Source organism: Dermacentor silvarum, chromosome 5, assembly GCF_013339745.2.
Source record: "Dermacentor silvarum isolate Dsil-2018 chromosome 5, BIME_Dsil_1.4, whole genome shotgun sequence".
NCBI lineage: Eukaryota > Metazoa > Arthropoda > Arachnida > Ixodida > Ixodidae > Dermacentor > Dermacentor silvarum.
The window spans coordinates 114,087,072-114,092,071 of record NC_051158.1 but is presented as its reverse complement, the minus strand read 5'-3'; the positions used below and the strand labels follow the sequence as shown (position 1 = coordinate 114,092,071).

Genomic DNA, 5,000 nt, shown 5'->3' with positions numbered 1-5,000 from the left:
TGAAACTATCCAAGAAAATGGACATTGGGACAACTGCTGACGTAGCTCACTTGGTAGAGCATCGCAAGCGCAAAGCAGAAAATGTTGGTTAAACTCCAACCGGCAGCAAGTTGTCTCTTAATGCAAAGCATTATCATGATCTATTTTCGAATTTCTTAGTACACCTACCTGCCCAGGTAGCTTCATTAATAATTAGTAATGCTCCTGATGGTGGGTATTGAACGCGAGTCCCTAGTGCAGCAGCCCAATTATTTGCCCATTAGGCTACAGATGCATGCATAGCTCGCCAGATTAACCGCACTGGTTCTCTCGTAGCAGCTAATGCTTTCAGGTGTTATGTGACACTCGCAGAGTTTGGGATTCACCCGTTTCAGCTCATATGCAACATATAAAGTAGGTGTTGTGTTTGCTTTGGTGACGCGTTGTGCGTGCAATTGCTTTTGGTTTGTATTTGGTATTTGTATTTGTATTTTGGTGTATTGTGCTTTGTATTCGATACTGTGCCCAAAGAAAAAAAACATTTGTAAGCAGGTGCTCGAGTGACGTGAAGCTCACTCTCCCTCATTCTCTCTTGCAGGTAGTGCATCCAGTTTAGCGCCGTGCACATGTGTGGGGCATTTCCTTGTTCTTATTGTGCTGATGTGTCGTGTTGTACATAGGAGGAAAGCCGGTCCTCCACAATATGGTTGTCAGTGTTGCTGAATACAACACAGTCTATGGTTGTCAGTGTTGCTGAATACAACACAGTCTTGCTGCCTTGACACGCCACATCATTTGACATCTTGGGGTGAGGTGGCATCTTGCTGCTCCTTGTGGTCAGGCATAGCCAAGACTGCAGGTAGAGTCCGCACACAAAGTTCGAGGTTGAACTATAGAACCAGCACGCCCAATAAATGTGTGTGCAAATTTAGCTCTAAGCGTGATTTATGTCAGGAATAAAGATTCACAAAAGGGGCTTGGTCCATGGCCAAGCAGAGTGAGCACGAACAACAACAACCGTCTTCTTTCACATCCTTTGTTGGTGCCTGCCTTTGCCACTACATAGTAATTAATTAGTAATTAGTTTGCTAAGCTATCCATAACTGAGAACTCGATCGAGCATAGAAAGAAACATGACTATAGGCTCCTGTGTTTCTTATGTTTAAATCACAATTTGTAGGTATCAAACACAGGATAGCATAAATGATACATTTGGCACTGCAACCCTGTGATGTGCACATTGAGTGCCTTTTCGCGTCTTCTTCAGAGGGTACTCGAGATTTCTGGTTGGGTTGCCATAGATGTTTTAGCTCAGTGAATCTTCCTTCCAAGGCATTCAGTTTGTTAAAGTTAAGCCGCTATAGATGTGTCCTCATTGTTCAGGTTACTTCTGGCGACACGACAACGTTCTTGTGGCTATGATGTGATGCTTCATGACACACATGGTGCTCAATTCTGAATTATTGTTGGCATGCTTTTTCACAAATGGTTTTAGTAAGATGGTAAGAATGGTTTTAGTAGCACAGGCGACGCAAAATGAGCCACAGCATATGCTTTACCTCCAGCATGTTCGTGATCACCGATGGCATGTAAAACAGTGATTCAGACCAAGCATCGCAAAGAATGATTGTTGCCTTTCTTTCTTACAGGCTGCTGTGTTTCAGCTAAATCTGCTTTTCCTGTGTCCAGTGGTCTTGTCGCTCAATTAGTGCTTGCCAATTTCCATTACACTGCAACCCACTAAAAATATGAAATTTTAGAATATGATGCCTCCCCTCTCTTCCCTTGTCCTTCTGACCTTTCACTCTGCTGCAAGCTTTAGATTTCAATGCTTAAATGATTAATACAAACTTTGATGCTACCATATTATTTGATGGCTATCATGATGGCAATAATTTAGGTTAACCTGAAACTAAATGAGAAAATTAAAATAGGCATGTGTGAGTAGGACTGACTGTTCCTGGTTTCTGGCTCTATGCTAAATTTGAGGTCTTTGCCTCAAGGAAATGGGTCTTGGATTCTCAGACCCTTTTTGTGATCCTGTGCCTGTATCAGACCTGATATACAATCCCGGAAGTTTTACAAAAAGGAGCACCTTTCTTTTGGGGAACTGCTTTTATCACAAGTGTGCTAGATAGCGCCAGTTACGCTATGAGCAGGCACAACTGCAGGTACAAACTATAGTATGTAGTTTAAAATAATTTCACATCTATTTGTGAACTTCCCAGGCCACTTCACAACTGCAAGCTGAATCTGATGTAGGCAGTGTCAGGGTCATGGCACATATTTTAGTGAACGCCAAGAATGCGTCCTGTGACTGAAGTTTGAGCATTTGAGCCCACCTTTTGGAAGTGCTTTTTATGTGCACTCAGTAAGTGACAGTTATCCATGCTTCTTGACATGATTTTAAGTGATCCTAGAGGCAACACTTATTGATCTGCATTATGCAAATGTTTTTATATTTTCACTAATATACTGTGGTCACTATTACTATGCACTGTTTAAAAGGTGTTGAATATAAAAAGCTACTTATTTGCCCTAATATAATGTAGAAATCACGTGGAAATAATGTAGGATCACGTGGAGCAGAGGTAGAATACCCGGCTTCAAATCTGAAGGTCGTAAGTTCGAATCCTACTCCAGTCCACCACATTTTCAGGCATGGAGTGGTGCCTGACACCGGCAAGAAAAAAAATATATCGCCGAGACCTAGTGGGGCTATACTAGTTCAGGTGCAACCAAACTAGGAAGGCCCACTAAGCTTCATCAAAGTCACTCCCTCACCAGAACAGGAATTGGCCTCCCTGGTGCAGTATTCGGCCACTACCTCCCTCATGACTCCGACAATTAACCCATGGCCCTCAGTTCCCAGTGGCTGCGGAGCACCTGACCAAGGCGGCGGTCAGACCTGCTACGCGGCAGAGGGTGCTAAGAATCTCTGGCTCAAGACAGGCCGCCAATGGAAACTGAACCTGGCAACGTTCAACACGCGTACCCTATCGAGTGAGGCTAGCTTAGCAGGACTATTTGAAGAATTATCAGGCATTTCCTGGGATATTATTGGCCTTAGTGAGGTTAGAAGAACTGGTGAGGCTTACACAGTGCTGACTAACGGCCACGTCCTCTGCTACAGAGGTCTTCCAGATAAGAAAGAATCCGAGGTAGGATTTCTAGTGCATAACAACATAGCGGGCAACATTGATGAATTCTACAGCATTAATGAGAGGGTAGCAGTCGTCGTAATAAAGCTGAATAGGAGGTACAAAATGAAGGTAGTACAAGCCTATGCCCCAACTTCTAGTCACGATGATGAAGAATAGAACAGTTTTATGAAGATGTTGAACTAGCAATGAGAAAGGTGCAAACTCAGTATACTTTAGTCATGGGCGACTTCAATGCAAAAGTGGGGAAAAAGCAGGTTGGTGAGCAAGCAATTGGCAACTATGGCATCGATTCTAGGAATGCAAGAGGAGAGATGTTAGTAGAATTCGCAGAAAGGAATACGCTCCGAATAATGAATACCTTCTTCAGGAAGCGCAGCAACAGGAAGTGGACTGGAAAAGCCCTAATGGAGAAACAAGGAATGAAATAGATTTCATACTCTCTGCCGATCCAAGCATAGTGCAGGATGTAGAAGTGTTAGGTAAGGTTAAGTGCAGTGACCATAGGTTAGTGAGGTCTAGGATTTCTCTCAATTTGAAGAGAGAGAGAGAGTGAAATTAGTCAAGAGGAAACAGGCCAACCTAGAGGCAGTAAGGGTAAAAGCAGACCAATTCAGGCTGGTGCTTGCAAACAAATATGCAGCTTTAGAAAAGGAAGATAAAGACAACATAGAGGTAATGAATGAAACTGTAACTAGGTTGATTTCAGAAGCAGCAGTTGAAGTGGGAGGTAGGGCACCAAGGCAACCAGTAGGTAAGCTCTCCCAAGAAACAAAGGACCTAATAAAGAAACGACAGAAGATGAAAATGTCCAACTCAAGAGATCAGATAGAGATTCGCTGAACTGTCAAAACTAATCAACAAGAAAAAAGTAAGGGATATTCGAAATTATAACGTGGGGAAAGTATGAGGAAAGCCGTAAAATATGGATGCAGCATTAAATCAGCAAGAAGAAAGCTTGGCATAGGACAAGGCAAGATGTATGCACTGAGAGATAAGCATGGTAATATCATCAGCAATTTCGATGACCATAGTAAAAGCAGCGGAAGAATTCTATACTGACCTGTACAGTGCCCAAAACAGCCAAGCTACTTTCATTCAAAATAGTGATGAACCGGATACAGAGGCTCCTTCTATAACTAGCGCTGAAGTTAGAAGGGCCTTGAAAGACATGACCAGGGGAAAAGCTGCTGAAGAAAATGGAATAACAGTAGATTTAATCAAAGATGGAGGAGATATCATGCTTGAAGAGCTTGCGGCCCTTTATACGCAATGCCTCACAACTTCAAGTGTACCTGAGAGCTGGAAGAACGCCAACATTATACTTATCCATAAGAAGGGAGACGTTAAAGAACTGAAGATTATAGACCCATTAGCTTGCTTTCAGTATTGTATAAAATATTCACCAAGATAATTTCCAATAGAATCAGGGCAACACTTGACTTCAGCCAACCGAAAGAGACAGGCTGGCTTCAGGAAGGGATATTCTACGATGGACCATATCCAGGTCATAATAAGGTAATCGAGAAATCTGCGGAGTACAATCAACCTCTCTACATGGCTTTCATAGATTATGAAAAGGCATTTAATTCAGTAGAGACACCAGCAGTCATGGAGGCATTGCGTAATCAAGGAGTACAGGAGGCATACGTGAATATCTTAGCAAACATCTACAAGGATTCCACAGCTACCTTGGTTCTCCACAAGAAAAGTAGAAAGTTACCTATCAAGAAAGGGGTCAGGCAAGGAGACACATCTCTCCAATGCTATCACTGCATGCTAGAAGAAGTATCAAGCTCTTAGACTGGGAAGAAGGCTTAGGAGTAAGGCAACGGCGAATATCTCCGCAACCTCGGTTTG

At 42.8% G+C, this 5,000-nt stretch overlaps 1 long non-coding RNA gene across 3 annotated transcripts in view; it reads left to right on the top strand.

Annotated features, from left to right (window-relative positions):
- Positions 1-5,000, top strand: part of LOC125945964 (uncharacterized) — a 31,013-nt gene that overhangs the window by 1,912 nt on the left and 24,101 nt on the right. The window contains exon 3 of one of the 3 annotated variants that reach the window (XR_007467270.1): positions 2,208-3,838. This is a non-coding gene — a long non-coding RNA (uncharacterized LOC125945964). Of the gene's footprint in view, positions 1-577; positions 704-2,207; positions 3,839-5,000 lie in introns of those variants that run through there. The other 2 variants (XR_007467271.1, XR_007467269.1) reach the window with 2 other exon arrangements.